We start from the raw sequence: 8,082 nt of genomic DNA on the forward strand, positions 1-8,082 counted from the left end.
CAACCATACAGGACTCATCGAACCCTTAGATCTTCTGGGAATGGAGACTTTATTATCCCAAGATTTAAACTTGCCAGAATGGGTGGGCGGTCTTTCGCTCATCTAGGTCCCAAGCTCTGGAACGCTTTACCAGTTGCTCTAAAATTGGAGAATAACTTGCTGCGGTTCCGGAAGGGACTTAAGACCTTGCTTTTTGAGTGATCTGCCCGTTGTCCTGGTCTGCTTGATATTACCTGATACTTCTTTCTTCTTGAGTCTATCCCTAGCGCCGGGAAACCCACTGCGGGTAGCTGTTGCGCGTTACAAGTTAAATAAATAAATAAAACCTTCTGAAAATTCCTAGATTTTCTAAAAGCCGTATGGGCGGCCGGGCTTTCTCGGTACGGGCTCAAGCAATGTGGAACTCTATGCCAGTGGAACTCAGAGGGATGGAAAAGGAATCTCTCTTTAGGAAAGCGTTAAAAACCTGGCTGTTTCGACCTAAGTTACTGTTCTGTCAGCTATGTCTCTTTATGCCTTCTGTAGCTTACTGTCTTGCCGGAAAATGCACCGGGACACTTCCGTTGCAGGTAGCTAGGCGCTATATAAGTATTCCAATAATAATAATATGTCCAGGTTTACATCCATGAATCTACTGCTTCTAGTGGTCGGTATCTGAGACCTTTGGAAAAGGATGAAAACAAAGAACAATGGTATGGCGCGCGTCCATGCTCTTACCACACTGGCCCCCACATCACGCTGCGTGCCGTGGCTCTCATTCCCCTCGGATTTCTAAAATACAATTCGGAGCACTGAAAACAACTGCGTCGAGTGTGCTGATACCTTCGCATAAAGAGCTCTTCCCCACTAGGCAAAATCATCCCCTCCAAGGCCTCTCGGCTCCAGTAACCCCCTCCCACCCTCTCACCTGAGACCTCTTCCTGTGGGTCCAGCTGTCCAGGAGCTCTCTCTATGCCTGAGGTTCACAGTCCCATCCCTTCCAAGGCCTCTCAGCTCCTGTAACCCCCTCCCCGAGCTGTCCTGTAGCTCCTCTCTCTGCCTGTCCCTGAGGCTCATGGTCCCATCCCTTACAAGTATGTAAATAACGGGACCCCCTATATATGTATTTTGGTGACCGGGGAAGAGAGAGGAATACACTATATATCAACAATTATCAAAATTCCCCCTTGGTCAGTGCATAATTTCTTTTCAGGCTTCACTCTCAAAATGTAATCATCAAAATTCACATTTAGTACAGGAATGACTGTCTCAAATTTTTCATTTGAATCTCTTTTATTTCTTTTTTAGATTTTATCAAAATTATTTAAAACGATTATTTTATTTATCTTTTTTTGAGGTTTTTTTTTAAAGTGTAATTCATCAGTTCATTAACATTTATTTCAATCCCAATAAATTAGACAATATAACATCAAATATCATCATTTGTACAATCCAAAATGTATTGTTTGTTCTGAAAATTGCAAAGAGACGACAAAACCAATTATACCCCTAAAGCACACAACAACTACCTCACATACACCACATTCATACTGTTTCACACTCTTACAAGTTCTAAAACAATCTCTAAGTTTGGAGATAACAAAGATCTTAAAAGTTTCCTAACGCCAGGTCTACGCGTTTCGGTGGGATAAGACCACCTTCCTCAAGACCAGCTTAGAAATAGTTTTATCCTTTCATTCTTCTCTGTGTGCAGGGTATCTGTAATTTAAAAAAATACAATATCATGTTCCTGTAACTAAATCCCTATACCAGGGCATAACTCTTCTTGAGTATTCATTATTAACCTATGTACAATTCATTAAAGACATTAACTGGGAGACATCAAATCACACCTAGAAATGGCGACACCATGAGCCTCTATCTATTTATTTTGTGTTATCTATTGCGGAAAAAATTCTAAGGTGGAATAATTCTAACCGTCCCTTCTGTTGTATTTAGTGGAGCTTTGAGGGCATTGGCGGTAATCGTCCGTTCCATATAATGCGGGTGATTCTACATCTTTATACTCCTTATGGCCCCATCATTCTCTCGTCTATATACAGATTGTGTTCTTAACTTTTACCTTCCAATCAGATCCATGCAAGGCCTTTCCCGAACATATTCGTTCGTGGTCAATATCAACAGTCCATATGTGCCACCTAAATGAAAAGTGCAAATATCACGTGTATGTTCTTAATTCCTTATATGTGTAAGTTGTTGGCATTTATCAACTACTGCTCTTACCACTAATATTGCTGCAAATGTCCTGCATACGACTCTTGCTTCTGGCCTCGTTAGCACTGCAGTTTGTTCTTGTGGACTCTCTAAATAAAGGTAATTCTATCATTATTTACTCGTTTCTTAGTTGTTTCAAACACAGGCACCATAGATTTGAACAATTCTTACCACAAGGTATCGTGTCCTTTACGTTAATAGGGGCCTATTCTTTTCCTTTTCTCTTCTGTTTTTTCGGCAAGGGGGCGCAGGTTGGAATGTTTTTTGAGTCTTAAAATCCGTCCGATCTGGGAGACAGCAACAAACAATTAGTTCTTTTGTTTTCCCTTTTAATTAGACTGATGAGTTAAGCCAGTATGACTAACTAACCTTAATGTCATCTGATCTGGGGCGGCCTTTCTAATCTTCTTATGTATTTCCTTTCCGTGAGTGCAACTTAATTTCTCTGCGCGTCGCTTTCAGAGTTGTGGCATATTCTACGTCAAAGGATAGACAAAAGATCACACAAATCATTATTAAAGTGTTTCCCTTTTCAAGCCTCTGTATATTTCCAACAGTGTCCGTTTTCTGACTTAATAGCATCTCTGCTCGTTTTGTAAAAAACCCTCTTAAATTCGCACCAAGGTGCTCCGACATTTCTCCCTAACCCCTTACTGCTGCTCACTCGCGTCTAAGATATCCGAGTTCCCCTTACGTCTTGATGTTTCCTTCCCTCAACGTGTCCTAAATTACCCCGGTTTTTTCTTTAAAAACCCGTCCGTGGTGCTTACCTCATTTGCGATGCGCCCTTCCATGGGTGGGTTCTTCCTGCCAGTTCTCCCCTTCCGCGGCTTGCGAAGCAACCGGTGTCGGTTTGATCTTAAATAGTATCCCTCATTCCCGCTACTACCACTTACGACCTTTTGCCGAACCGGAAGTAATTACCCTGATTTCCGGTTAGATTTGTCGGCGCCATATTGGGAAGGGATCGAATACTTGATTTTCTCCCTCTCTCGTATTTATGAATCTAAGTGCGTGTCATCTTAGTGGGATCATTATTATATTTACTCTATGCTGACGAGTACTGTATATTTATTACGACTCCGTGAGGGATCTCATAGTCTTTTTCTCACCTTATATCACTTCTAGTGCACCGATGTCGTAGTTCCACACTGCTCATTTTTTGGCTGCTCCAGATTATCTAAATTATTAGATTGTCAATAATATCACCCAAAAACTTACCGAGGTGATTAATTTGAGAACTCTATATTTTTATACTGAAGTCTAGATTACGTGCTCTTCAGGCTAACATACATAAAATCAATTGATCTATGTATGTTTAGTTACAAGCCATGAAATATTTTCATTCAGTCCTTTGTGAACACTATCAAAGTGATAGATCCAAAAACACTCGCGTCTTTTCCGAGTGTACTCCATTGTCTGACCTAGTCGGAGTTGGACCTTCTCCAAGATACACCACCGCAAATCATTTGCATTGTGATTGAGATCTATACAGTGTTGTACTAGTGGTGCTGATGTTTTCTGCAGTCTCACTGCTGATTTATGTTCGCTGAATCTGAGGCGAAACTCCCTACCTGTTTCTCCAATGTAGGCGAGGCCGCAAGGGCACATGATTACATATACAACATTACTACTCCTACAGTTTGTTAGTGATCTCAGACTTACTTCAAAGTTATTATAAGTAATCAATTCAGTTGTGATTGCTGCCTCGCAAGCATGGCACGATCCGCATCTGTGGTTACCTAGTACAGGGCTTTGTCCTGTAATTGAGCTCCGATTGCTCCTTGTTTTCTGTCTATTCCTAGTATGGACCAGCCGGTCTCTTAGATTTCTATTCCTCCTATAGGCTACTAGGGGTTTTGTATCAAAGTTCTCACTCTCTTCTGTTTCCAGTATGTTCCAGTTTTTGTTGATTATATTTTTGATTTTGTAATTCAAAGAGGAGTGATTAATGACACAAGTAATGCGATCTGTCGATTTCCTTTTTGTGCCACTTAGTAGAGAGTCACGATCAAAATATTTAGCTCTTTTGAAGGCTTGTCGAATTAAGCGATGTGGATAACCTCTATTGAGCAGTCTAATTTTTAAATCTGTTCCATGGCGTTGGTATTATGATAGATTAGTACAGTTTCGGCGAATCCGAAGGAATTCGCCAAAGGGAATGGAATCCTTTTGGCAGTGTGGGTGGAAGCTGCCAAATTGTAATATGGTATTTTTGGCGGTGGGTTTTCTATATAAACTTACTTCTAACATGCCACTACTTCCATTTATCTCAGTATCAAGGAACTCTACCTTCTCAGTGTGGTAGTTAGATGTAAACTTTAGATTGGGGTCACTGGAGTTTAGCCAGCCTATATATTCCTGCAGTTGTTCCTCTGTACCATGCCAGATAAAGAAAATGTCATCTATGAGGCGCCGCCATAAATGAACATTCTCAAAAAAGGGGGCGACTTCATTATATACATGTTGTAGTTCCCACTCGCCCATATAGGCATTCGCTATACTTGGCACACAAGATGCCCCCATGCTGGTGCCCTTCACTTGTTTGTAAAGGGCACCATCATAGTCAAATAGGTTGTTCAGAAGCACAACCTCCAGGCATTGTAGGATAAATCTGTCCGGTCGGTTATCCGGATATCTTTGCAAAAGAGAGGCCACCGATTGTAACGCTTGACATTGGGGTATGTTGGTATATAACGCCTCAATGTCAAGCGTTACCAGTATGTCCTTCCTAGCATCGAAAACAGTGCCCTCCACCTTTGCAATCATGTCTCCTGTGTCACGGATAAATGATTCGTATTTTTGAGTCAGGGGGCACAAAAATGTATCTATATATTTCGACAGAGGTTCTGTGCTCGAACCTATAGTGGAAATAATCGGTCTCATTGGGGGGTTGACTTCGCTTTTATGAGTCTTTGGCAGACCATACAGAGCCGGGGTCACTGGGTTGGTTTTATTTAAGAAAATTAGTTCATCTTCACAGATGAATCCTTCTTCAAATGCATTATTCGTTAATTCTCTTATTGTTGTGGTGAGTCGTTGCAATTCTCTAGGGTGGGCCGGCCTATAATGTTCTTCTACACTCAGCATTTCCCGCATCTTTGTATCATATTCATTCTTATCAAAGACTGTGATCCCCCCACCTTTGTCACATGGTTTTATTATCAGGGCATTATTTTTCTCAATATTATTGAGGGCTGAGTTTTCCTGTTTTGTTAGGTTAAAGTTAGGTTTATTTGTTCTTGTGAGTAGGCGAGTGATGTCTTTTAAAACCATTCGTTCAAAAATCTGAACCTCCGGTCCTACTGTGTCTAAGGTTGGTGTGAAACTAGAAGGTGGTTTGCAACCTGATAGATTAAGATTCTCATCTTCTCTAGTTCTACCTTCAAAGTACTTTTTAAGCCTAACTTTCCTGAAGAATGCAAATAGGTCTTCGTGAAGTTTGAATTTGTTTAGTGGGGCGCAGGGGACAAATGATAGGCCACGACTCAGGACAGAAAGCTCTTCTTTATTCAAATCAGCGGATGATAGATTGTAGATTGGCATTATATCTCCTACTCTGTCACTGTTTTCATTTTCTCCTGAGTCTACCACCAGTATTGCTGGTTCCTCGTCTTCACATATCTTTGCTGAGGTTGAGGGCTCATCGTTTGGTGACCTCCTCTGTCCTGCTGCCAGTGCACGTTCCTCCCCCTGTAATTGCCTCTCGATAAAAAAACCCGAGTCTGAGAGTTCTGGTATCCCTGTCTGCCTCTATACGAGGGTCTGGAATTGTAACGCCCTCTCCCTGAGTCCGGATAATTATCTGGATCTGAATCGGAGGAGCCTGTGTCTGAGAAATTAGTATAGTTTTTCTTATGGGTGTTGTCATAATTTGGATTATAACTGGCTTGGTACCCACCCTGATAGTAATTGGGGTTTAAATATGGATAGATCTTTTCCTTCGTAAACCAACGAACATCCTTTTTCAATTTTTCAGTTTTCTTATTAGTTAAATAGGTGTCAAAATCCTTCATCTCTAACTGGATCTTTTCAAGTTTATTTTTTGCATCATCACCTGCGCTTGATGTTTTTAGCTTCTCTTCCAGTTCCTCAATTTCTTTGCTAAGTGATGTTAAGAGATCTTTCACAGTTTCGATAATTAACATCATCCAATCTCTGGAGCAGCGGTTTGAAATCAGGGACCACCGCTCCAGAAATTTGCGAACTTTGATGAATAGGGCTGGGGCATTACGGACCCTAAGGCCTGATGGAATCACTCCCTCTTTCAAGTATGCAAGCATGTAGAATGCATGTGATTCTATACGTTTCATTTTCTTTTTTAGGTTTAGAAGGTTTTGCCATTCACTGTTGTCTCCTAATGTTGTGACTGCAGGATTATTTTCGTTGGTTACTAGTCCCAGTAGGGAACTGAATTCTTCGTCCGAGAATCCAAATGTTTCTAGTTTATCCATATTAATGCAAGATCTCCCAATCTCTATTCCGTTTAAATTTTTAACAAATCTGCATCGATTGCTAGTTAAAAGTCTATATCTCAATGGTGCCACTATTCAGGTGCAACAATATCTACCAGCAATGTCAAACAAGCTAGAGTGGAACTAGGTTCCAGTCTTAGTTTTGGTTCTATATCCCACAGTTAAAAAACCGTGAACACAAGTATGTAAATAACGGGACCCCCTCTATATGTATTTTGGTGACCGGGGAAGAGAGAGGAATACACTATATATCAACAATTATCAAAATTCCCCCTTGGTCAGTGCATAATTTCTTTTCAGGCTTCACTCTCAAAATGTAATCATCAAAATTCACATTTAGTACAGGAATGACAGTCTCAAATTTTTCATTTGAATCTCTTTTATTTCTTTTTTAGATTTTATCAAAATTATTTAAAACGATTATTTTATTTATCTTTTTTTGAGTCTTTTTTTTAAAGTGTAATTCATCAGTTCATTAACATTTATTTCAATCCCAATAAATTAGACAATATAACATCAAATATCATCATTTGTACAATCCAAAATGTATTGTTTGTTCTGAAAATTGCAAAGAGACGACAAAACCAATTATACCCCTAAAGCACACAACAACTACCTCACATACACCACATTCATACTGTTTCACACTCTTACAAGTTCTAAAACAATCTCTAAGTTTGGAGATAACAAAGATCTTAAAAGTTTCCTAACGCCAGGTCTACGCGTTTCGGTGGGATAAGACCACCTTCCTCAGGACCAGCTTAGAAATAGTTTTATCCTTTCATTCTTCTCTGTGTGCAGGGTATCTGTAATTTAAAAAAATACAATATCATGTTCCTGTAACTAAATCCCTATACCAGGACATAACTCTTCTTGAGTATTCATTTTTTCGTTTTAAATAATTTTGATAAAATCTAAAAAAGAAATAAAAGAGATTCAAATGAAAAATTTGAGACTGTCATTCCTGTACTAAATGTGAATTTTGATGATTACATTTTGAGAGTGAAGCCTGAAAAGAAATTATGCACTGACCAAGGGGGAATTTTGATAATTGTTGATATATAGCCCATCCCTTACAAGGCCGCTCAGCTCCAGTAACCCCCCTACCTAAGCTGTCCTGTAGCTCTGCAGTAATCATGCCCCAAGGCTTTTAGCGATTATTGTAAGTCAACGAAAGACCAGCCCTGTTCTTCTCTAATATGAAGATAACCATGGGAGCGTGGTAATTCCAATAGAATTAATTAGTCAGAATAAGGTATTAAAATCATCAGTTTTTTGATAAGTGAGCCGGAAAATCGTTATAGTAGACGAATCGAAGCCATATAATAAAGCTCAGATTCATCTACTATAACGTTTTGAAGCCTTGAGGAAGTCATCTATCGACGAAACACGT

The 8,082-nt window shown here is 39.9% G+C and overlaps 1 long non-coding RNA gene across 1 annotated transcript; it reads right to left on the bottom strand.

Annotated features, from left to right (window-relative positions):
* Positions 1-1,354: 1,354 nt before the first annotated feature.
* On the bottom strand, positions 1,355-3,097 carry LOC144807869 (uncharacterized). The gene is made up of 6 exons (XR_013606483.1): positions 2,985-3,097; positions 2,584-2,690; positions 2,386-2,501; positions 2,224-2,303; positions 2,063-2,138; positions 1,355-1,698 (listed from the first exon to the last, which is right to left on the bottom strand). It is a non-coding gene; the product is annotated as an uncharacterized LOC144807869 (long non-coding RNA).
* Positions 3,098-8,082: the final 4,985 nt, after the last annotated feature.

Source organism: Lissotriton helveticus, chromosome 1_2 (genome assembly GCF_964261635.1).
Source record: "Lissotriton helveticus chromosome 1_2, aLisHel1.1, whole genome shotgun sequence".
In the NCBI taxonomy this organism is placed as follows: domain Eukaryota; kingdom Metazoa; phylum Chordata; class Amphibia; order Caudata; family Salamandridae; genus Lissotriton; species Lissotriton helveticus.